The following is a 25,910-nucleotide window of genomic DNA, read 5'->3' on the forward strand; positions in this document are numbered from 1 at the left end:
TGAAAATATTTATTAATTTGTTTCAAAACAATAAGCCCATTACATGTTAATATAAATAATACACTTTTATGAAAAGTAAACTATATTTTCTAAAACAAGAACATTAGCAAGAAGGGTGTCGTGGTTTAATTTCACGAATCTCTTTAATGTCTGCCTCAATAGAAGACACCTGGATTCTCCTATCTGCCTCTGTCATTCATCTGGGATGTCATTTTGATTGAAGTATATGAAGAAAATTCTGCCTCACATTGACATGTAGTTAGAAAAGGAAGAAGTATTTTAATAGCCGTTTCAAGCAATTATGGATATTCTTCTTTGCTACTGCATCAAAATATGACAAGTGGTAGTTTCTTAAAGGTTAGTGGCTATGTGGAATCTGAAACCATACCAATGAACTTTTCACTGGTCTAGCTTGCATTCTGAATTTTGAAACATGAAGCTTTGGAAAATATTGCTTTACTGAGTTACGAAGATCTTCCAAATGTTGACACATTTCATTATACAACATAAAAAAAAAATCACACCTGCTAATATCGTGACTGATCTCATTAGAAGACTCTTTCAGTCCAGGGAAGGTAGCCGTCAGCCTCTAGATAGTGGATACAAGGTTTCCAAACTCCAATTTTTGCTCAGAAGCTCACATTTTATCATTAGCAACAAGTACTGATACTGTTTTTGAAGTGACAAGCTCACTTCATTCATTGAGAAAATGTCTGCCAAACACCTGCTCAGAAGTTTTGCCCACCAGGTGTTCTTTCAAGTTAGAATGGTGTTCCTGAAGAAAAGCGACTAGTGCAGCTTGCAAAGCGCTTTTCAAGACAACCATTAAAGCTTGGAGTACCTTATGTATACTTCACGTTTCTTTTTAATTTTTTTAAAATATATATTTTATTGATTTCAGAGTGGAAGGGAGAGGGAGAGAGAGATAGAAACATCAATGATGAGAGAGAATCTGGCTGCCTCCTGCACGCCCCCCACTGGGGACAGAGCTCGCAATCCGGGAATGTGCCCTCGACTGGAATTGAACCCGGGACCCTTAAGTCCCCAGGCCGATGCTCTATCCTACTGAGCCAAACCAGCTAGGGCTACTTCACGTTTCTTCACACAGAATATTTGAAAGATGTATACTCAAGTATCTAGGCTTTATAAAATCAATACTTTTTTAACTGCATTTTTCGTTGTATTCTTCACACATGAGGTGTGAAGAATACAATGGCTACTAGTTTACGTTGGGGCCACTGCCTTGATTTGTGTCAAGGTTCCAGAAGTTTTACCCATTCTTGCTTTTGCACCATCAGTACAAATATTAACACGGTAAAAAGGGCACAAACCACAGCAGCTTTAAATGTATTATTATGAAAATGGTTTTGACCTCACTAAGCCCCTAAAGGGTCTAGCCCTCCCACCCCTGGATCATACTTTGGGAAAGAGTGATCCAGCATGGATTCCAAATCCTCCAACCTGGCAAATGTGGCTTCTGTGGTGTGGCACTGACTCAGCCTCCTACGCCTTGACACAAACGCTTGGTTCTAACCAAGCCAACCTATTCTTTGTCCACCCCCCGCCCCCAATCTGGCTGTGCCTGAGCTCACTGCTGTGTCCCTGCACATGGCCTACCTTCTGCTGGAATACCGATTGGCCTCCTTCCCCACCTCATATCAAAATCCCACCTGCTCACAGCTGCCCCAGCCAAGAATACATCCCTCCCACTGAGAACTTCACACTACCCATTTGGCTCCTCTATCACTGGACTCCTGAAAGTCCTGATTCTTTCAAAGCACATGCCTCATTCCTTCCACCCACCGGACTACACGCTCCCAGGGAACCAGAGGCAAGGTCTAGTGCAGGCGTCCTCAAACTACGGCCCGCGGGCCACATGCGGGTATTTTTGCCGTTTTGTTTTTTTACTTCAAAATAAGATATGTGCAGTGTGCATAGGAATTTGTTCATAGTTATTTTTTTTTAAACTATAGTCCGGCCCTCCAACGGTCTGAGGGACAGTGAACTGGCCCCCTGTTTAAAAAGTTTGAGGACCCCTGGTCTAGTGCATCTGGGCATGCCCAGCACAGTGCCTGGCAGCAAGTCCAGTGTTTACTAGTGACCAGCTCGGGAGGAAGGAACAGGGAATTCCGTGGAGGAGGGGCCAGAGCCATAAGGGAAGAGAAGAGCTTCCTCCACCATGGGTACCACACCCAAGGGCTGACCACAAGACCAGGCTGTCCCAGACCACTTCTCTTTGTTGGGCACAAGGGGATGGCAACAGCCTTTGTTTTAACAGCTACCTTCCTCTCTTCTCCAAAGGACACAAAGAGTGACAGGTGAGGCCCCTCTCTGGGCCGAAAGTCACGGCCACTCCATGTTCTCTGTGGCTTTCCTTATGAAACCTGGACAATAGGATTTGGTGACATGAAGTCATAGGGTAAGGGTGGTGTGGGTAAGGAGGGGCTGCCTCAGATGCCTGGGAGCTGAGCAAGGATCCTAGCTCTGAGCTCCTTGCTGAAATGTCCCCGTCTCTCCTTCATGTCCTGAGTCCCCATCTCGGCGTCTGGCTCCTGGTAGGTCCTGGAGAAATGTTTGTGGAATGAATTACTGACTCATTCCTTTAGGGCCTCTCCTTCAAGCTATCCTCCCACTGCTACCAGAATTCATTCTAAAGTGCCCACTTACCCTCGATTGAGCAAAATGCAAAACCTGGGCCTGGCAGTTACTAGGCCTCTCAGCTCCTCTTCCATCTTCCTTTCATACTTTTTACATTTTACTTGACAAATATATAACTCCTCTGTGCCACACACTGTTCTAAGAATTTTACAAATATTAACTCATTTAATTTCAGAAAAATAGTATTATCCCTGTATTATAGATGAGGAAACCCAGGCATAAAAAAAATGAAATAACTTGCCTGCGGTCACGCAGCTAGTAAGTGGCAGAGCTGGGATTCCAACCAGGAGTCTGCTCCAGGCCCATGCTCTCACCCTCACCCTCTCTAGGTGCTCCTGTCTAAGCACCGTGGGTCTCTTCATGCCTGTGCACTTGGCACATGGTAGTCTCTCTACCTGCAATAAAGTGCCCCGCTTCTGCTTAGTGAACTCGCCTCCACTACTTCCTCTCATCTTTTCAGAGTTGGCTCCGACATCAGCTCTGCTGGAAAGTTCTCCCCAGTCCTTTTTCCCAAAGGGTTAGCTGCTCCCACGCTCCGGCCCTCTCTTGGTTATTCTAGGCCATCAGTGCTGGTTTACAAGTCTGTATCCCCCCCAGCCTGTGAGCCCCTGGGGCCATGTATTGCTCACAACTGCATCCCTGGAGTCTACAAGTGTGGAAAGTGGTTTGAAGAGTGAATGGAGGGAAAAGTGAATGGTCCAGGCTCAGCCTCAAGAATCAAGCTGAGAGCAAAGGGCTTTAGGCCGGCACAGGGGCCCAGCAGCTGGCCAGCTCCTGAGGCCTTGCCCACCATCAGGTGGGCAAGTTGCTGGTTTGGGCTAAGCTCTTGTGTCTCAGAGGCACACTGAACCCGATCTCTGATAGGAATGTTGATAAGTCCTCTCTGAGTATTCCAACCCCTTGTTGGGAGTGTTACAAACCCTCTGTTGGCCCCCACATCCCTCTTCTCTTGTGACCAGTCCCCCTGTTGCCTTCTCCTGTGTCTGCAGTAGGCTCCCATTCCCCATCTGCCAGGAGCACATTCCCCCCTCATCCCTCATTCAAAATTTAACTACCCCTCTGAACCTTCTGATCACATTGCTCTCTCCTCCATCCTCTAGATGTTTTCACAATCAGCTGTCAGCCCCTCCGGCCCCTCCCTGCCCTGCCCGCGCCCCCCTCCCCGCCGGCCCCCCCCTTGCCCGCGCCCCCCTCCCCGCCGGCCCCCCTCCAGCAGTTTCCATGCACCCACATAGAGATAGGGGTGTTTCCCCTGGCCTTGAGGCAGGAAGTGTGCCGAAAATCTCTCTGAGTAATCTTTTCTGAGGATTTGGACTCAAAGGTCCAGAGGGGTTCTGCCTCTGATCAGCTATTATGACCTCAAGCCAAGTCTCACCCTATCTGCGCCTCAATGTCCTCATCTGATAAGTGGGGGAAATACCCACCATATCTTCCTCATGGGGCTGTTGCACACTTGAAAGAGAAAGTGTTTGTTCATGGTAACCAACTCCTCAGTTTACCAAAACTTTAAAGAAATAAATTAACTACCGAAAATTAGGACCACCACTTTTGAGTGCAATTTGGCAACAACTATCTAAGCTGAAGACACACCACCCTGTCATCAAGCGCTGGTGGGGAGAACACACAGGAGACGTGTACCAGAACAGTTTCTGAAGGATTGCTTGCAAGGGCAACCAACTGATAACAACCTAAATGCCACTGACAGAACACCGGGCAAATAAGCAGCTATACAGTTACAAAAAACACACACAAGTATATGGAAGTTAAAATGGGTTCACAGAGCTCAAGTTTCAAGATGGTTCAATGTCCAAACAACGAGAAAAGCTAAACTCAGAATATGTACAATACAAATGCATATAAATCAAGTGCAAAGCCATGCAAAACAGTGCTACATGTTGCTATGGATGCATACCTATGTAGGGAAAATTTTTAAAACAGGCATGGGAATACAAACACCAGAGTGAGGACTGTGGTTTCCTTGTGGGGAGAGGCATAGGGGCATCCAGCTCTATCTAAAGCAAATATGGCATAATGGTAAGTAAGATCTGACCAAGCTAACTGGAGGTGTTACATTATTCTGTAAACTTTTCTAACTGCAAAATACTTAGTGTCTTAAAAAGTATTCTTAAATAATTTTTTTAAAAAGATACCCAGAGGGAGAACAGCTCTCTGAGATTGCCCTGGGTCTTTCATGGATGGCATGGAAGCCTGAGTGTGTTCCTCATGCTGTCTTATAACAGAAGCCCCATGTCTGTGGGACAGGAAGGAAGGTCTCCCCCGAAAGGATGACTTCCAGAGGAGGGTGAGTGGGCGGCAGGTTGTATCAGTGGGGTGTCGGTGTGGGCTGGGGAGCAGGAACCAGCTTGCCCCTTTCACAACCGCCCCTGCCTCAGCAAAATGTCAGCAAGCTGGGGAAGGGGGCGGAGAGACAGGCAAGCTGTTAACCCGGGAGATGCTGGCGTGGGCGAAGCAGGCCCAGGCTCCCAGACAGCTATTTTGGCATGTGCTGTGATTGGGCTCAGCCCTAGCAGGGGAGAGGCCTCTACGTGGGAGCTATGAACTGGTGCTTTGCCAGGAGCAAGGGGGAGGAGGCTGCTGAAAGTGGAGGGGGAGGGCTCTGGGCCCCCCTCTCTCTTCAGACCTCTCACCATGAGGTGCTGGGTACAAATGTGATCTCCTCCTAAGCACCTCTCCCCAGGCTACAGGCCACCCACTGACCCCGGAGCGATACCAGGGGTTCCTTGAAACACATCCCTGGAGTCTTCTGCTCCCTGTACTTTGAAAGCAAGAGAAAAGGTCACACACTTGCTCCTCCACCCCAGATCCAGCCAGGGAGCCACATAACAACCCCGTCTTCCCTACTCAAGGGTCTCCTCCAGCCCAGCCATGTTCCCCCTCAAGTTAGGATCCTGGTGACTGTTCTCCCTCAGGGTCCAGGAGTATATCACTTCATGGGTTTCCCTCTACTCCCACATGAAACAAAATTCTCTCATTCAGTCTCATGGCACCCTCAAATCCCTTTCAGGCGCCACCATCTTAGAGATGGAAAAATAAAAGAATGGAAAAAAGAGTGCTATTAAGTAGGGCAGCCTGGCATTGTGAACAGCTCCTTGGGTTCGGGTTCCAGTGAGAGCTGTGTGACCCTGGGCCACACCCCTGACCTCTCTGAGTCTTGGTTTCTCATCTGTTAAAAATGGGAATTAAAAAAACTAACTACAAGGTTGTTGTGAGGATTACATGAAACTGATGGGTTTTTAAGTTTCTGGTAACTGTTAGTTGACAGAGAAAGATGAGCTGATGCATCACTCACCTGGATGCAGGGGAGCGTAGGGGAGGGTGGGAGTGCCCATCGCAGCTCCTGCTCCTTTCCCTGGGCCACAGAGCCCTTGGTCTCACTCAAACCTGTTACCTAACCGTGTCTCTGGTGTCTCAGTTGAGGGAAGACGCAGAAAGGAACGGTGGCAGAAGGATAGCCCCTCTGGGGCATCTGGTCACTACTCTGGCCTACCCTTTCCCCACCTGAAACTGCCTCCCAGGGCTGCCACCTGTGACCGAATGCCATCCAGGCCCCGTGCGGAGAACCATAGGGGGTGGGGAACTACACTGCAGGCCCTAAGGCAGTGGTCTGCAAACTCATTAGTCAACAGAGCCAAATATCAACAGTATAACGATTGAAATTTCTTTTGAGAGCCAAATTTTTTAAACTTAAACTTCTTCTAACGCCACTTCTTCAAAATAGACTCGCCCAGGCCATGGTATTTTGTGGAAGAGCCACCCTCAAGGGGCGAAAGAGCCGCATGTGGCTCGCGAGCCGCAGTTTGCCGACCACGGCCCTAAGGATATGAGGAGCACCACACATGAAACGCAGAGGAAGCATCCCAGGGAGTGAGAAATGAGTGCTTGGTACCCCCAGAGGTGCACCCCGCCAATTCCACCCAGAAACGAGGGGAACTGGTGAGCCTGGACGCGGGTGTAGCAGTTCCCCCTTCTTACCCACACTGTCCTCCACACCCCATTCTGACTTAGACAACTGCTCAGGTGTCAGAAGCAGCTCCAGGAGGAGAGGCAGAGGGCAGGCTGGAGGGTGCCAGATGAGGATTTCTCAAAGCAGGGAAGGCTTTGGTGTCCTGTGATGTAGGGCACACTGACATAACCCTGGAGTTAGGGGACTGGCACTGAGTCCCAGATAACCCCGAGCTGGCGGTGAGACCTTGGCTCAGTCAAGGCCACCTCACTGGGACTCAGGCTTCAGAGAGGAGAAGGGTTGGGCCAGGTGCTGTGGAAGCTCACGCTCAAACTGCCTTTTGTTACATTCTGATTGGCTCCACCCCTGCAGCCAGAGTATCAGGTAAGTCACCAGAAGGAGGTGTCTGTGGATCCACCCACAGCAGGTCTTTGGTGCAAGTGAGCCAGCAGGAAGGAGAATCTCTCCTCTCCAGCTTCCCCACAATGGTGGCTGTCGCCCCCTCGTGTCCCTCTAGAGTACTGCAGGGCAAGTTCCCTCATCAGCTTCTGGCATTAGAAACTCTCCCTTACCTTTGTGAGGGTACAGGAACCCAAATTCTGCTTCTCCTAGGGATCAGCACAGGCCACGCCTCAGGGCCAGCATCTCCACTCACCTTCTCTTCTGCGTGGGTGGTGACTGGTGAATCCTGGAGAGGGCTCCAGGAAGCCAAGGAGGGCAATCCTGTTTGCCGCTTTCTCCTCCTCACCTCCAGCTGCCCAGGGTCTAGGCTCTCTCTGACTAGGGTCACTCAGTTTTTCCTCTATCCTTGCCTGAGAAGACACCCACTCTTGTGCTCTCTTTTACCAGTTTGAGAGTTCTGGGCAGCTCCGCATCCTGAGAGTTGACCTTTCTGGAGTATGGCACAGAAAAAAATGATAAGAATTAGCCATCTCCCCCTGGACCTGTAAGCCAGCAGCTCTGGTGGGTGTGTGGCAGTGGAGGGAAGACTGCGAGAGTCCCACCCTAGTTCCCAACCTTGGCGAGCCCCACACTGGCTCACGATGTTGCATGGAGAACAGGCCGAGCGAAGTGAACTAATGCTCAGCCACGGAGACCCCTTTGTCTTCCCAAACTGGTGGGAACTCAGGCACTCTGTCTTGCCGCCCTTGGCCCGTCTGGGCCTCTCCGGGTATTAGCCGGAACAAGACAAACCACCCAAGGAGGCTTCTTTTGCTCCAGACACCTCGGTGCCACGGACAGATATTCTCCTGTCTGAGTGTGAGGCATCCCTCAACATGTCCCTCCCAATCATTGCAAAACCAGCCCAAACTGGGGCTGCTTCCCTCAGGCTGCCCGGCGTGCACCCTCTGCCTAACTGGACTCCGGAACCATGCTCACTTGGGGCCATGTGGCATCACCTCTAAATGGGACCTATTGTCTCAAACTTGTTCCACAGGTGCATTTCCTGCCCTCTGGGAGTTAATGACTTTGAGCACGTAATGAAGGGCAGGGGTGGCAGAGCCAGCGAGCAGGTTCCCAGGGACTCTGCAGGATGAGGCGCCTTATGTCTAGATGTGGAAAGTGCCAGGGAACTTCTGACACTCCTGGGGTGCAAAACCAGCTAATCCACAAGCTGTGTGACCTGCCCAGGGCCAGGCTGCCAGGACCAGGCCAAAGGATTAAGGAGTCTTCTCTCCAGGTGGGCTCTGGAGGACAAGGAGGTGATAGTCAATATCCCTCCACTTCGGAGTGACCACCCCTTAGGCCAATAGAATCTGAATGGTAAGGAAAGAGGAAAAGCCAGATACTCTGGGGTTAGGGCGGGGCCTATACCTCCTCTTCTGGGAGGGGGGTGATAGTTCCCCAAGGACCAGTGAGGTGGAATGGAGCTGGGGGAGAATCATGACTCCGCTCTGTGTCTTACTGGGCCATACAAGGGGAGAGGGAAAACTGCTCCCAGATTCCAGGAGGGTGAAGCCTGTTGTGCGTGGGCTTTAAGGAAAAACCTCTTAAAGAAGATGCCAAAGAGGCTGCCGCTCAGAGACTGTGCTACCTGACAGGACCAGGGAAGCTGGCACGCTGCCCAGGCACCCTCACTACCCTCCCGAGCCCACAGCAGAGTGCTGTGGATTACTGAACTTTACTAGTGAGCCCAGATCCAAATGCAGACTTTTCAACAGGGCTTCAGCAGCCACCACCAATCTATGTTATCCTGGATGCTTCCTTCTAGCCACTGTCTATTCACTTATCACCCCTCAGCCCCAAGATTTGAGGTGTGTATGGGAGGGGAGGGCATCGGGATGGGGAAAATGCAGAAGGCGGGCACCCAGTGAGACGCAAGAGCTAGGTTAAGAATGAGCACAGAGCCCTGGCTGGGTGGCTCAGTTGGTTGGAGCATTGTCCCATACACTGAAATGTTGCAGGTTAAATTCTTGGTCAGAACACGTGCCTAGGTTTCGGATTTGGTCCCCGGTCGGGGTACATTCAGGAAACAACTGATTGATGTTTTTCTCTCATATAGATGGTTCTCTCTCTCTCTCTCTAAAAAAATCAATAGAAACATATCATCAGGTGAGGGAAAAAAAAGAGTACGGAGCCCAGGAAAAAGATGGAGGGTTGGTTTTAGCTGGGGCACTGGGGACTTTTACCTGAGACTGGCAATCAGTAAAGGTGGCATGACCAATTAAACATCATTAAAGGGGCAGTGCCCAGGGCAGGTGCACTGTTCCAAATGTTTGTCCTGGCTTCCTCCAAGCAAAGCAAAGGGAGGGAGGTCAGCCCCAGTGGGCATCTGATTCTCTGAGCTCCCAGGCCTGTCAGGGGAAAAATCTGTCTTCCATCGCCCTCCCCTTGACTCTACTGGGTTTTCCAAATAAATTCACTTCTGAATGTCCCACTGCCCCAGCACAGGAGACAGTCCGTACTTGCTTCCAGAGGCCTTTTGATTTTCTTCTCATTAAGCATTCTATCGGATCACTTAGCATCCCCAGAGTGATGTAATACTGTGGTTTGCAAACTTGGTAGCACATCAGAAACACTTGGGGAGCTGTAAAGGCCCCACCTCCAGTCACACACGCCAAGGATAAGATCTAGGAATCAGTATTTCCTAAAGCTCCTGGGTCACTGTGTCGTTCTATTTGGGAACCTGTATAGAGAAAGGGATGTGGGTTTTAGAATCAGACTAGAGTTCAAACTCTATTTCTGCCTCTTACTTGCTATGTGACCCTGGGCAAACTACTTATATGTTTGGACCCGTGTTTTTCTCATCTATAAAAACGGAGAACACACACCTATCCTGCTTATTTTAGACAATTACGTAAAGGTACTTGCTGTTTTTCTTCTTGTTCTTCCTCCTGAATGTGCCTGAGGTCCATCCCTCCATCCACACACCTGTGCCCTTCAGTAGGGGCAGAGCAACGGATCGGAATAGCCCAACTCTTGGTACCCTGTGGGCAGGGACAGGAAGCCTCTGGCGGAGCCCCTCCCTCCCCCTCTGAAGCCTGTGTGAACATTGGAGGCTACATCCTGCAGAGCTGGGTGTAAACTGTTCCATCTTGCAGGTTTGTGGGTGACAAAACAGAGGTACTGGAAGCTGAGCTCCCTTCCCCGCTTTATATGACATTGAAGCCCGCGTGGCTTCCTAAGAGCCCACGGAGCTCCATCTGTCAGTGTGAGGCTCCAGATCCGTGCGTGTGCTTGGCGACACACTGCAGGTGCAAAGAGCAGGGCCCTGGCTAGGGTAGGGCAGGCAGCGGGCATAGGTCAGCACTACCGGGACGCCAACCGGCCCGACAGGAGGAAGCTGCCCATGTTACTGGTGGTAAAGTCTACCCAGGGAAGGGACAGGGTAAAGCTCAGAGGGGCCAAATGCCACGAAGCCTGGGCAACTGAAGGAAAGTGAGGAGAGGCCTTGAGCAGACTCCAAGTGGTCAGAGTCCAGTCTGAGTTGGCTCTGGGGTCCTTAGCTGATTGGCTGCAAGCTCCTCAGCCACTGGAGGGCAGGGGGCAGTCAGGAGAAAGTCCAGGGAGCCAGGTGGGGTACATATGGGGCTCCACCTTCCCTCATCTTACCCCAGGCCTGCACTGGCAGGAAGCGGCTCCCAGACAAAGTCGGCTGTCTGCACTCAATCTTTCCACACCTCCCCCCAGTTCCTTACCAGGGTCTCGGTCAAAGCCCTGTTACAGGCGCAGGAGGGTGACATCTGGTGTGCTGGGAAGGGGGCAAGCGGGAGGGGGCACAGACTCCATTCCATCCCATCCCTTTCCCAGCAAAAGAAGGCCTGAGGGGGAGTAGGGTGTAGGCGTCGACTGTCTCCCAGAGATAGAGGTTGGGGTCTCCTGGCTAATGAAGAGCACAGTAGAACAGGTGGCCAAGCACCCCCAAGCCCAAGGAGAGGCTTAAGATGTTGAGAGATTGACTCCGGGACCGGTGTTCCGGGACAGCCCTGTGTCCTGGCAGTATCAGCGAGGCCATGCTCTGCAGATGTCATACGGTGGTGGGCAAGCGGGCACTGCCCACTGAGTTGCAGAGGGCGGCCGGACCCCCCACCTCGCGCGGCCAGGAGACTCGGAGGGGCCGGTTCGATCAGCGCCTGGAAGGGGTGGCCAGTCCTGGGGCCCTACCTGCTGGTGCAGGGGTTGAGGGGATCGGGTCCCCCCGCTGGACAGTTGGAAGCTGACCCGGCCTTGGCACCTCAGCCCCAGAGGAGGCGCGCTAAGTGGCCGGTGCCAGGGAAGGGTCCCCACTCGGTGCCGGTGCCAGGGGGTATCCCCCGCGCGGAGCCAACGCCAGGACAGCCCAGCCCGCGCCGCCGGTGCCGGGAGACCTCCGCGCAGCGTCAGTACCGAGTGGCCGAGGAACGCCCCCCGGTGCCAGGCGCGGGGTCCGCCCGAAGCCGCAGTGCCCGCCCGATGCCGCCCGCTCACCTGTGCCCGAAGAGCCGCAGCCCCGGGAAGCGCCGCTTGCTGAGGCGCCGCGGCGTCCTGTCCGGCTCGGGGCCGGCGTCGCGCTCGGAGCCGCTGGACGAGGCGGAGGCCGACTCGGAGCCGCTGCTCCCGGCCTCGGGGCTGCCGTCCCGCGGCTCCATCGGCCCTAGCCCCGGCCGGCGGCGGGCCCGCGGGAGACGTCCATGCCGGGCCGGCGGCCGGGGCTCAACACGCCGGCTCGGCGCCGCCCGCCCGGGCCATGGCGCGCGCCCGCTCTGCCCGCCCCGCGCCGCGCGCCCCCGCGCCCCACGCCCAGGTGCCCGGGAAGCGGCCGCCGCTCCAGGAAGTGCCGCCGGCCGGGGCCGCAGGACCCCGCATAGCTGGCCAGGCTGCTGCCTGCCCGCCGCCGGACACGCCCCCTCGGGTGCGCGGCGGCACCCACCCGCAGCGCCCTCTGCTGGCCGCCGGCCGCCGGCCGCTCAGCAAACCGCCTGGCCTCCCAGAAGGGGTGGGGCCCAGGGGGCGTGGTGGTGATCGAGTCCCCGCCCCCAAACCCTTGCCTGGTCCGCCCGGATCCCACGGAATCTCCGGCCCGACACAGCTGCACGGAATAGACACCGCTCTTGCACACCCAGTGCCCGCTCACAGTCACTCATACAATCTCCACTCTTAACCCCTTTGGCTTTCCCAAATCACACCCACGAGAATAAAAAGTCACGCAGAACCAACATGCCTCTCACACGATTATGTTCACTCATTACCCTAACGCTTCCCACCCGGGGCCTTTTACACTCAGAAATGTATACCAGCAATGTATACTCACTCCAAAGTGACCCTTGCACCCACTGACAAAGAACGTACACGTTTCTCATACAAATTCATCTTTCCACATCTATTCAATTGCTTCTAACCCGTTTACATACTTCTAACAAATAGCATTTTCCCAAAACGATATCCAACCAAACCTGTAGCTCTCTTACATTACAGGAATCACCTGCACACCCCAAAATACATACCACATAAGGACCACACTCGTTCACCAATATACACACCCACATAGAACATGCACACCTTTCTCCTATGCACAAACACCTCCCAGGACAACGGCTGCAAGTTGCCATATGCCTCTTGCACACACATCACCCACCAGAAATAGACCTCTCAGACTCACACAAGCACACCCCAAGGGTAGCAGAGGTTGTCCCTTCTAAAGATGAGGAAAGCAATTGGAGCCAGAGCCATTGCCTGTGGTGGCACAGCCAGCACACAGGGAGTCAGCAGCTCGGGCAGCTGATAGCCTCTGCAGGGCTGACCAAAGGAAGCTAGGAAGCTGGAGAGCATGGTCTTCTTCCTCCCAAACCCCGCCACCCAGATGCCCACATCAGCTGCCCGCTGTCTCTGTTCACACTCACTCCTCTCTGCAAAGCCACATCCTGTGCCACCTTCACTTTTACCCTCTCCTCTGGAGTTCTGGCAGCCCATTTTCCAGACTTAGGCAGCCACATACAGCCAATGCTGGGGGCTGTAGCCTGTGGTTTTGAGAAAGAGCCAGCATCCAGAAGCTCAGAACATTCTTCCAGCTTCCTTACAGTTTCCTGTGGGCCAGCAGCAGGTGCCAGGATGGCCAGGAGGGCAGTGAAATCCCAAGGAGGACCAAATGCTGTCCTTCTGGGGTGCATGGGCCCCTTTGAAACTTCCCCAATGGTTCTGACACCTAGCTCTGAGGGAGGAGACCAGAGGCGGCTGAAGACCCCACTGAGTGTGCACAAGGCCTTGCAGCATACAATGCCCCATTCCTGTCCCGGCTCCTCTTCCCAGCTCCCCCTACTGTTATTGCCTGTGAACTCAGCCCTCCACCACACTCCCCCCGCAAGCAATTCAACATCCGAGTTCCCCTCATCCTGCCACGAACCCCTTTTGCTTTTTTTCTGAGTCTCTGCAGAGCTGCTGGACTCTGGGTGGGTAACCCCACTTCTGCCACAACCCCCCCATCCCAGATAAAAGATTCAGAGAGGGCTGGAGGTGCCCATTCCCGGGCCACCCTGAGTACCTACTGTGTCTGGGGGGTCTCAGCTGGGATCTGTGGCACGTCCCAGGAGCGGTAGCGCCACATCTGCCTCAGTGCCCCCAGGCGCTCCCCTTCTTCTGTCCCCAGCGCCGCCGCGGGGCCCAGAGCTGTGGCCTCATCGCAGCCTCCCGGTTACTGTGGCCGGCCCAGTACGCTCATCCTGCCGGCGACTCTCTTCCTCTTTTGGCACTTCCTGACCGGGGGCCCTGCGAGAGACCAGCTGACTGCCCCAGCCGAGGACCAGAGTCCTCTTAGGCGCCTGCCTTCCGCTGGCTGGGGCAGGAGGCTAGCTGGGAAGAGAGCTGAACGGGAGAGCCAGAGGCAGGTGAGGACAAGCCCAGCCCAGCAGCCAGGAGACAGCCCGAGTCAGAGGCTGCTAGGCAGCCACCAGGCCTGCCCAGGCTGGGATCTGAACTTAAGCCTCAGCCTCAGCCTGGCCTTCCTCTCCACTTAACCTCTCTGATCTTTACCTCTTGATCCTGCTGAGGCCTCCACTTTATCACAACTACCGGGTATGTTGGAGGGTGGTGCCCACACACAGCTTTCTCTCCTTAACGCCTCTGTGAGCATCACACCATCTACCAAGGGTCAGGCGCCTGGGACAGTGGCAGAGTAGAAAGAGGAACCAGAATGGAGCTAGAAGATGTGGACTCCTGTCCTGTTTCTACCTCTTACCAGCTGTGCGACCTGGGTCAGGCCAGAGAGGTTCACCTCTCGGGGTCACCTTAAGCCTTTCTGGAATGAGGTGGGAAGGACACAGATGAACCGATGAATACATGTGTCAGGGAGCTTTTCTGAGCCTCAGTTTTCACATCTTTAAAATGGGAGGAGGGCCGTAGCAAGAACTGAACGCATGGCATTTTACGAGGATGAAATAAGCGGTGAAAGGGTTTAAATGAATTCATTCAATAAATATTTACTGAGTGCCTTCTATGCATCAGGCACCGTGTCAGACTACATAGCACGGAGCAAAGAAGCAGGGCTCTAACTCGTGGAGCTTAGATTCTAGTGGAACAAATCATCAGTATGTAAAACCATGTCAGGCACTGGGATGTGCTTAGAAGAAAATGAAGCCAAAACGAAGGGGGAAGAGAATGACGAGTGTGTGTGGGGGTGGGGTGTGGGGGTGGGGGTGGGGGGGTATTGCCACTTAGGTAGGGGGATTGGGAAAGCCTCTCTGAGGAGGTGACACCTGAGCACAGACCTGAATGAATCAAGAGCAAACAAGGTGACTACCCAGGAAGATAGCATTCTAGGTGGAGGGAACAGCAAGAGCAAAGGCCCTGAGGAAGGAATGTACCTGATGTGTTTGAAGAACAGCAAAGAGGCCTCACTGTGCTGGACTTTGAGGCCATCATGAAGATTCGATAAATACACAGCGAGGCATACACTCACTCTTTATTATCAGGGTTGTTACTAGGATGGAAATTGTATCTTCCTCTAGCACTCTCTAATGACACTGCTCTATAATTAGTGTTTTTGTTTTTGTTTTTCTTAGCTCTATATCCTTTTGTTACCCAGGAAAGCTGTAAATTTCTCGAAGACAGAAACAGTGTCAGTTCAGTTCAGTTCAATAAACATTTGCGCTCCAGAACCTACAGACACACAAATGCACACTCTGCCATCCCAGCCCTGAGAAACCTCTACCTGGTAATGTAACCACCTTTGTGTCCCTCACGACCGGAACACGGTATTCCTCAATAAACATTTGTTTAACAAATCAAGCCATGCCATGAATAATTAGTACTCAGCAATGATAAATCAATAGGTAATGATTCTTCTACGCTTCTGTGCCAGAAACCTTTGGATCCTTGTAATGACCCTATAAGGTAGATCCTGCTATTTTTCTTTTGCAGATGGGGAAACTGAGGTACAGAATTGCTAAATTCATTAGATCACCCATCTGGTAACTGGTAGAAATAAGACTCTGTGCCCTTAAATAAGACATCCAATTGCTCCTGTAGGATTGGGGACACGGCCAGGTGATGACCCTGAGGCGTGGCCCCCCTTTTCCAACAGCTCTCTCTTCCAGCCCGTCATCTCTGTATGCCGTGGCTCATCAGAGACTCTGCCGGCCAGGCCGAGGACTGTTCTAGAAGAAGGCTGTTGCAGGGCCCTGTGCTCCCTCCCAGGGATTCCGCAAGTAGCTTGAGCAGTTAAACAGAGGAAATGGGGCTGGGCTTGTTTTCCATCTCAGCTTCTGGCAGCTCTGGAGCAAGCAGCAGAGAGCAGGAAATGTGGCCCCGGAGGGGAAGCGGGCAGGCTGGAGGCTCTGAGAGGCACGGCAGTCCTGACTGTGGGACCAGGGTCCTCTTGGGCTTGAATTCCTTGAAGCTGTCAATACTTTCCAGGTAGGGTGGGGGGTGGGGGGACAAGGCTGGAAGGGACAGGTGCACAGGGCTGGGGAGGATGCCCTTGGCAGTTCCTAGGACAACATGTGCCAGCACCGGGGAGCTGGGGACCCCTCAGAATCCATCCAGATACGCACAGGAAGGGGAATCTGGGTAAGAAAATTATTCTGGGCTTTGTTGAGGCCCCAGAGGGTGAGGTGTTCTACTTTCTGTGACCTGGATGATTACGTTGGAGCTGGGGAAAAGAAATGTACTAGGGCACAAACACTCAACCCATGATCTGGACAGCCTCTGCTCTCAAAACCAGCCAAGCCAGCCTCCTTGGCCTGACCTTCGGGGGCTCCTTATGTTCTGGTTCCTTTTTTTTTTTTGCCTCTTTGTCCAGGCTTTCCCTGTGGAGATTTTCTCTCAGCTCACATCATGCTGGTGCCTACCTCACAGTAGGTGCTCAATAAACATTTCTTCCCTCTTTTTTCACACTTTCTTTAACATGCCACCTTCACCCCTGCTATTCCATTCTGCCTTTGCTGCTCTCTTTGCCTTTTCTGCCCGTAATGTTTGGCCAATCAAAAATATCCATCTTTCAAAGCCCCAGCCCCAGAAGCAAAAGTGAAAGGTGAAAAGAGGCCCAGATCAGAGCCCATTGGTTCAAACTCCAGCCCTTGCTGTGTGACTCTGGGCAAGTCACTTAACATCTCTGGGTTGGATGATGAACCAGATGTTCTTTAAGATCCTATTTAATTCTGACAGTTTTATTGGAATCACTTTCCTTGATCTGCAGGTTTTCACTCACTCGTTTGTTTGACAGTATTTTATAAATACCTACTAAGAGTCAAATGCTGCTGCAGAGCCAACACTCCCACCCCACTGATGTATCTCTGACACTCACGTTTGTTCCCAACAATATTTCTATATCGTGACCTTTGGTGCACGTTAATCTTGCCTCCTTACAGGATTCTTGAACCTTATGTTGCTCCTGGCTCTGTACTGCAGGCAAGTATGTGCTCAATGACTTCCTATGGAAGGTGAAATGAGCTGAATCTAGGTGTCTAACAAGCTGAGCAGAGGGAGGGGGATTGGCTTCTTGTTTGCATGAGTGGCTGTGGTGAGACATGGGGGAGTTTTTTCATCTCAGTCCCGCCCCAGCAGCTAAGCCTGTGATCCAAGTACCTGCTGAAGCCCTTGGAAGCAATCCCGAGCCCAAGAGCACCTGCTGATGGCCAGCCCTCTATCCCCCCCGAGAAGAGACAGAGGTGCCTGAGTTGGACTGAAGGTGCTGCTAGCTAATGACAGATGGGTATTTGATTAGGCTCCTTCTGTGCAGCCTCCTTAAAGTCATAAGCAGGAGGAAACGTGGAGGAGGGCCTTGGGACCCTCTCCCCCTGGGGCCAGAGAGCTATGGGAGTTCAGCAGTGGAAGATGGACCCTCCAATAACCTTGATCTCTCTTGGAACTTGTCCTTTGGCTCCTCCCAAGTCCCCAGGCTGGAAGTGAGAGGAGTCTTTGGGGGTGGGGGTGGGGGCGGCTCTCCCCTCACTCTGGCTCATCTGCCCTAAAGGGCTTCCTCTGACCCCATCCTGCTCCGTAGCACCAAGCCCCCCAGGACAGAATCAGCTGGCCTCCTGCCCTCCGAACCTCCCACCCCCAGCTGTTGGCTCCCAAACCCTGACGCCATGCAGAACCGCCTTTCAGCTGCCATGCCCTCTGTCCCATTATCCCTCCCAGGAATATGTGCACTTAGTACAGAGGCAAAAGGAAAGCTCATTAAGGATGCAAGTCCAGACCCTTGAAAGCCTGACAGAGTAAAAAGGGCTTTGAATTGAAATCCATTTGAGTCCGGATCCTGGCTCTACCAGTTACTGGCTGTGTGACCTTAGCACATTACATAACTTCTCTGAGGCTTAGTTTCTCATCTGTAAGATGCTGTTCAGGGGCCCTCACATCCCCACCTATTTATGCACCCCGCTTAGTCTTTCTTCCCCAAACATCTGTAGGCCACGAGCATCTGTAGGTGAAGCCCAGTGGAGCCCAGCAGAAGCCATGTCTAGTCCCAGTGCCTTCCCACACCTTTTTGTGTGTCTTTGAAGAGAGGTCTTGCTAACCCTTGTCTTTGGGAACTGGACCCTTGACAGGCTCCTCTGAGTGCTCTCCTCTGAAATTGTACCAACGGAGGCAAAAATAAGACTTCAACCCAGGCTTCCGGCTGCCTGGCCTAAGGGCCGAGTTCTCAGCAGCACATCAGATGTTCAAATGCCTTTGCTTGAGCTGTTCGAATGCCTTTGGTCCTCCCGGCTGCCCTCCAAATGGCCCAGATGGCTTGTGCTTGCCCTTGTGTGGGTGGTGGGGAGCACGAGCTGCTCGGGGACACACAGGATAGGATAAGACCTTCTCTGGGATCCCAATCCCTGCACTGCTGCCTTCAGGACGAGCCTGGCCGCACTTCCGGCCACTGCCCGCCTTGGCCTTTGACTCACTTGTCAGCAAGAACCTCAGGTCCCAGTGGGGAAGAAGGAGTTCCGGACTAGGCCAGGGCCCTGCCCTTCCCGAAGGAAGGAAAATGGATAGACCCTCAGCTTCCGGCTTCCTCTGGCTGGGGGGGCCCCCTCCTCCCGCTCCACCTCAGCTCTCGCCCCGGTTTTTGCATTTTTAATCCAGGACAGAATGTGATCTCTTGCAGCTCCTTGCTTTATCCTGTTGCTATTTAAATTACAAATCGGCCCCATCTCCCTGTCACTCTTGGGTTATTTTTAGCTTCTGGTAAATAGCAGCAGGGAAAGTTGGATCAGGTGCCCCTCCCTGGAGGAGCTGTGTACCCAACGCAGCGTGCCTGCAGCAGGGGGCACTCTCCCCTGCCAGTTGTCACCCCCAGTTGCGTCCCCCGCCAGCTCCTCCATGGGGGTGGAGGAGACAGGGGGAGGACGGAAGGCATGCACACAGGCTCAGTCCCTACTCTCAGACTCTGTTAAGCTCTGCCACCCCACCTTTCATCACTCAGGACCAATCTCCTGCAGGGGCCTTCCTGCACCCCCAGACCCACAAGGAGGTCCATCTCTGGGGGGAGGGGAGAGGTGCAAAAGATCTGGTAACTTGGGTCCCAGCCCTGCTATGAGTCAGGCGTTTTACATCACTTATCTTCCTAATCTCCGCAGCCACCCTTTTGTGCAGGTATTAGTGTCCCAGTTTTCCATATGAGGAAACAGGGTCAAAGGTAAAAGTGGCTTAATCAGCTAGGAAGGGCAGGGCTGGAATTTGAACCCAGGTCTCTCTGACCTTGAAGGCTGCAAGCATGTGTATTGCACCTTCTCTCTCAGTAAAATGCCTGTCCTTTGCCTAATGCCCAGATTGATCTCAACACCCACTGTCTTTCCCGTGGATTTTTCCCTGTCCCCTCTCCTGGATCAGAAGTTGACAAGCTATGCCCCATGGACCCTATCCAGCCTGCTGCCTGTTTTTGTAGGGCCATGAGCTAATTTGTACAATTGTAAATGGTTGGAAAAAAGCAAAAGAATAATATCTGATACAGTGGCGGTGACATGAAATTCAAAGTTCAGCGTCTATAAATAAAGTCTTGCTGGAACCCAGCCATGCTCCTTCGTTTAAGTATGGTCCATGGCTGCTTAAGCGTGTTGCCTACAATGGCAGAGCAGAGTGACAGGGCGATGTATCACCTGCAAAGCCTAAAATATTTACTGTCCGGCCCTGTACTCAAGGGAAGGGACCATGTCCCATGCTTCCATGTCAGACAGTGCCTGGCCCAGAGAGCATTCCAGAGAGAGGAGCTGGTCCTCCTTCAAGGTCCTGCTGGGGCCACAATAGCACCCAGCACCGGGAAGCCCCCCCGCCAGCCACACCCCAATGCTTCAGCTCACATTTTACCCTTTCTCTTGCCTCAGCTTCTTCACAGGTGAAACTGGTGGTTTTCAAATCTGCTTGATTATCAGAATTACCTGGGAGAGGTTTTTAAAGTCGAGATGCGCCCCCCCCCCCAAAAAAAAAAATTTAAAAATAAAAAATAAATAAAGTCGAGATGCCCAGGCCCAACCCTAGACTACCTAGATCAGGATCTCCAGGGGCTTCGGAGATTATTTGAAAAGAAATCCCCCAGGTGATCTGGTTTGGGAACCACTGGGCTTAGCTCCAAGTCCAAGCTCTGCATCTCCTGACTGGTCCTTTCAAGACCAAACTCGGTGTTCCTGGAACCCCTCTGGCTTTTTCCAGGCTGGACACCACTCTCCATGGTCTCTCGAGCCCAACCCTGATACTTTAAATATGTTCTTGCTGATTTTTAGAGCGAGGGGAAGGGAGGAGGATAGAAAGATAGAAACATCAATTGGCTGCCTCCTGCACGCCCCCTTCTGGGGATTGAGCCCGTAACCAGAGCAAGTGCCCTGGCGACCTCTTGGTTCCTGGGATGACGCTCAACCACCAAACCACACCGTCAGGGCAAACCAACCCTGATACTTTAGAACTTCCTCAAATGTGTGGGAGATACTTCTCCTCACACTCAGATGCAGATGTAAGATGCTTCCCCCCATCCCCCCCCAAGAGTTTCTACTGGCACAAATCTTCCCATCCACATAAAGCAGCTGCTAGGGTTGGGGGTGAAGAAAACCTGTTTTCCAGAAACACCCACATCCCTGAAAGCTTCTACTCCAAGCCCCCGTCCTCACCTACGTCCTCATCTACGTCAGAGGCAGCCAGGCCTCAATTCTGCTTCCACTTCCATCCCTCGCCGCCCTCGGATTTTTTTTTTTGCCCCCGCATTTCTGTCCAAGAGCCTTTTCTCTCTGTGAAGGGCTTTCAACTGCTTTTCTTAGCAACTCACAGCGGGGTGGAGGTTCCGCTGTGAGCCAGAGCTGCGTGGAACGGTGGCAAGCGGGGGATGTGAAGAGGGCTACTGTGGGCCTGAGCTCTTGCCAGCCCTGGGCGGCCTGTGCGGGGAAGAGCTTGCGCCCCCGTCATCAGGCCACTCAGAGCGCAGCCTCTTGGGAGGGCTTAGCCAGAAAGCACAGCTCATTCCCTGGGCCTGGAAAGGTTTTGACAGCCCAGAGCTGCTGTCTCCTTCACAGGGCTTCTGCCCGCTCCCCAGGGGCTTCTCTTTGCCTGGATGCCTTGTCTGGCTCTGGTCCTAAGCCTGGGCTCCCGGCCTAACCCTGGTGTGAAGAGGTGCCTTGCCTGATCTGTCCCGGGGTGACGGCTGGAGCCTGGCCTTGTGCTATCTTCTGCAGACCTCACACAGGTGACTCAGAGGTCTCTGGATCCCTGTACAGCCACAGGGGAGGCACAGCTGGTTACCCTGATTCAAGGCTCAAATTTGGGCTGTGGAAGGTCCTCTATTCAGGAAGCAACTGTCCTGGGAGAATCCCAGCCCTTGTCGCTGCTTCCCTGTGTGTGTGTGTGTGTGTGTGTGTGTGTGTGTGTGTGTGTGGCCTTTTCCATCTTGGCTCTTTAATTTTTCTTTGCTCCCTATCCTCTAAGCTTCTACCCCACTCTGGCCTCCTTTCCAGCTTTCTGTTTGTCCCTGACCCACAACCAAGGAAAATCCTGGAGTCCCTCCCTCTGTTAGAGGTGAAGAACTGAGGCCCAGGGAGATACTGTCTAGCTCAAGGACACGCAGCAAGTCGCTGGCAGAAATGAGAATGCAAGCCAGGCCTCCTGATTCCCAGACCAGTATTTCTTCCAGGATTCTACATTCTCTGCCCTGCTCCCTGTCGGTCACCTCTGTACTCTCTCCTCCCCCAGGGAACTTTCAAGGGATCTTCTATCTGCAGCCAGAAGGCACGAGCAGATAATGCCCTCCTCTCAGCATGGTGTTCTGGGAGAACTTGGTAATGGAGCTCAATGTGCCTCTGATTCCTTATGTACCTCCCCAAGTGAAGGTGGGACCCATGGGAAACGAACCCATTTCCCATTTAGTCTGTGCATCTCACTTCATGATGGTGAAGTCCCCTCCTCTTCCCTCCCATCCTCTCCCAAGTGATGGGAGCGTGAGGGCTTCAGAGCCATTAAGAATAGGGGGGCCCTTCGAGCTCCCGGGGTGGGGCTGGTTTTATGAAACATCTTCCCAGAAACCCCAGGGAGAAGCCCGGCAGCCTCAGACACACCCCGAGCCCTTATGCCTGTAAACAGACGGCAAAGGTGTCCTCTCTAACCAGGCTGATGGCTTCAAGGACTGCAAGTGCCTCCATGTCCCCGCTGGGCCCTGCAGAGGAGGTCCCTCTGGGCCAGGAATTATACAGGCGCAGCAAGTACCGGTTGAGGCTGTGGTCTGAGAGAGGAGGAGGAAGGCAAGAGCTGCCTCTGCCCTGCCTCCACCCCCTCCACAGGCCCCCGCCCCTACGGAAGGGACTGACCTGCCCTGTTTGGGGGGCAGCCCAGCGCAGCTGATTCCTCCAGGGAAGCCCTGGGCAGAGGGGCCGGGACCAGGGAGGCTGGGAGTCTTATTAAGACAGTGTCAGGGGTGTGTGTGAGATTCCGTCTGTCACAGAGGATGCCAATGAGGGCTGCTGGGCAAAGGGGTCCAGGAGGGGGTTCCTTCCCCAGGCCTAGGCCCCAGGGTTTTAGCCGTGGTGGCAGGGAGCATCTCGGTCCCTTCCATAAGGCACTGCCCAGCACAGGGTCACGCACAGGAAAGCCCCGGCAAGAACTATGGATGCATAAGGTCCCTCTTCCCCCCGCAGGAGGCAGGGAGTGTCTCCCAGCTCTCCCCGGCGGACGGAGGCTGGTAAGGACTGTGTCTGGGTTCCGGCTCCCCTCACTGCCCAGTGCAGTGCCTGGCATCAGGACGGTACAGTTGGCATCAGCCATCCCACGCTGGATGCCTAGGGCTTTCACGGTTCCTGTAGAGAAGGGGTCCCAGAGGCTCCCCTCTCTCCTGCCCCCCGGAGGGCAGAGACTCCTCGCTAGTCCTTTCTCAGCTCTCCGCATCAGGCAAGCAGCTGGCGCACAATGAATGGCGCCTGAAAAGGGGGTGGCCCCAGGCCCGCGCTCCCCGCTACCCCCATTCTCCTTACCTGTAAGACACCTGCTTTCGTAGGTGCATCTGGCAGAACTGCTCCTCCACCGCGGGCCCGGGGGCCAGGCCCCGGGGGCCCTCGGGCCACAGCTGCGAGGCCTCGGCCTCGGCCTCCTCCCCCCGCCGGCAGCGCCGCCGCACCACCTCCGCCTCCGCTGCCCGGCCGCCGCTCGCCCCGTCCCCGCGGGGCCCTCCGCCGCCCGGCCCCTCGGCCATCCCGCGGCTGCCCTCTTCCCGCGGCTCCTGCGGCCTTTCGGGGTCCCCGCTAAAGTTCAGCCTCCCTGGCTGCTGGGCCCCGGGGGCGCGAGGCGGGAGGCAGGGGCCGCCGGGTCCCCCGCGTCCCTCTCGACGCCGGGCTCAGACGCCGGGGCCGCGAGCTGCCGAGCGCTGCGCCTGGGAGCGGCGGCTGGGCGCCTCCTGTGCCCGCGGTGGTGTGTGTGTGTGTGGGTTTGTCCTCGGTGGGTGTCGGGGTGCTGAGTCGTGCGTGCTGGGGCGTCCCCCGGACGGCTGAGCCAGAGCCTGGGAGGAGCGGGAGCCCGGGCGCAGCGGGAGCCGGGGCGGCGAGCGCGCTCCTGCAGCCGCCACCGCGGCCACGCACCGAGTGTCACCTTAGAGACACCGCGGGCCCCCGGGTCCGGGCCGGGGAGGCGCCGCTCCGCCCAGCCCGCCGGGCTCGGGGCGCGGAAGGAGCGAGCCGGACCCAGCGGCGGTGGCTACAGACACCGAGGCCAGGGGTGCGCAGCGCCCTCCAGAGCCCACTCCTGCCCCCCCCCCCCCCCCCCCCCGCCTCCCGGATTCCGCTGCTTGGCAGCTGCCAATCACTTCCCGCCCGTCACTCAGCGGCGGTGGTGCCCCCCCTCCCCCCGCTCCTCGCATCCCGCGCTTTCCGGCCTCGGCATTCGCCGCTGCAGCGGGCAGGTGGAGAGGCCGGGGGCGGTGCAGGAGCCGGCTTAACCCCCTCTGCGCCGCGGGAATTTAGAGGCCCAATTAGATTCGGGGAAGGGGCAAAGCCAGGGGAACACACTCGGGGATAGATCTGATTGCCGGCAACACTGGCTCTAGGCCTAGAGCTCCTTCTTTCTGAAGTTGACCTTTGATCTAGCATCTCCTGTCCCGCTGCAGGATTTAGTGGCTCCCCCTTGCCCATGCTTTAGCCCTGCATTCGAGGCCTGCCTTGATCTGCCCACATCCTGTCCTCTGCTTCCATCCATTTCCTTTCCACTTGTCTGTGCTCCTTATTCTGGGAACTGGCATCGGGCCTTTACAGCGCTGTTCAGGCTGCCCCTCCACCTGAACTCTTCTGTTGGTGATGTACCTCGGATTCTGAGGGTCTGCTTCCACGCCGCCTTCTCTTCCAGGAGGTCTCCCGGAGTGGCTCTTGCTGAATCCTCCTCCCAGCCCCCACTGCCTTCTGCACCAGGTGTTGAGTCTAGCTGTGTGTCTTCTCTTCCCCCCTGGACTGTGGCAGGAAGGTGGGAAGGGCCAGATGAACAAAGGTAGAGAGAATGGGCTACATAGGAGGACAGCGGTGCTGCTCGGGGCTCCTCCAACTCTCACCAGCTCTGCCGTGGCTGTCCTGCCCTGTGCCATTGCCTGGAGTCTGTGCCCTTCTCTATCCCACCATGGAAATTCTATCCAGCGTCAAGGCCCCCCTCAAGTGCCACATCCTCCATGAACCTCTCCCTAAAACACTACAGATGCTGTCTCCACCCTTCAGCCCCGTAACTATTTCCCGGGCCTCTCTCTGGGCACCCCCTTCACGCTCTGACAATAACGAACATCTCATTTGATTCTCGCCACAGCCCTGGTCGTGGATGTAATCTCTTCTTCCGTGCGACAGACGAGGACACTGGGATGTCATTCAAGTGATTTATGTGCTCAGGATGGCTCAGGCAGTGGATGGTGGAGCCAGGATGGAAAGCCAGGTCTTCTGGCCCCAGAACTCAGACCCTTTTCCACTTCCCCATGAATGTGCCTGTTTCCCTCATCTGTAAACTCCCAGAGGGCAGGAAGATGCCTGCTTTGGCTTTGCCTCCCACCTCTCTCCGGGTCCAGCAATCCTGCTGTGGGTGAATGGAATAAATGGAATCGCATTAAACTTCTTGGCCACAGGGGGGTTTCTTCCCGAATGCCAAGTTCTAAAGAAGCCCTGAGGAGGGGTGGGGTTTGGGGGGGGGGGCGGGTTAGGGCACTCTGATGCTCCGCCTTCTGGTCGCTGCCCTTGGGGTCGCCCTTGGGACTGCTAATTTCCAATCAGCCTGGCCCAGGTAGCCTTCTACACCATGAATTATGGTAGCGCTGGCTGGGTTTAACATTCCCTCACCAGCTGCCTAGCTGCTGGGTTTCCAGGTTGGTGTTTTGTTCAGTTCTTTCCCGCTGAGCCCTCCCCACTCAGTCCTTTTAAAAGCGAAGCTTCTCCCCTCTGTCTTCACACCTCCCCCATTTAGGACCAGCTGCTAACGGCATTACTTTTTAGCTGCAGCTCCGCCCTCTTCCCAAGAATCCTAGGGAAAAATGAAGGCCCCCCTCCCCTGACCAGCCTGACCACCTTCTGCCTCTCCCAGCTGCAGCTTGCTCCCCAGAACACCTCCAGCCCATTGTCTCTGTGCTCAGAAAATAATAGCTAATGCCTTTTGAGTGCTTACTGCATAACTGACCTTGTGCTAAGAGCTCTACGTGCGAGCTTTCAGTTACCTCTCACAGCAATTTGTTTTTTTTTTTTCAATCCTCACCCGAGGACAAGCTTAGATAGAGGGAGGAGGAGAGAGAGAGAGAGAGGGAGGGGGGGGAAAGAGAGAGAGAGAGAGAGAGAGAGAGAGAGAGAGAGAGAGAGAGAAACATTGCTCCAAGCAACCGAGCCACTCCCTTTGGCTGGGCCTTCACAGCAATTTTATGAGGGTGGGTACTATTTTCCAATGAGGACACTGAGGCTTCACGAGGTTAGGT

General features: G+C 54.2%; 1 pseudogene; it reads right to left on the minus strand.

Annotated features, from left to right (window-relative positions):
* On the minus strand, nt 1-23,180 carry LOC129151330 (collagen alpha-1(I) chain-like; annotated as a pseudogene).
* Between the last annotated feature and the right edge of the window lie 2,730 nt (nt 23,181-25,910).

Source organism: Eptesicus fuscus, chromosome 13, assembly GCF_027574615.1.
Source record: "Eptesicus fuscus isolate TK198812 chromosome 13, DD_ASM_mEF_20220401, whole genome shotgun sequence".
Lineage (NCBI taxonomy): Eukaryota > Metazoa > Chordata > Mammalia > Chiroptera > Vespertilionidae > Eptesicus > Eptesicus fuscus.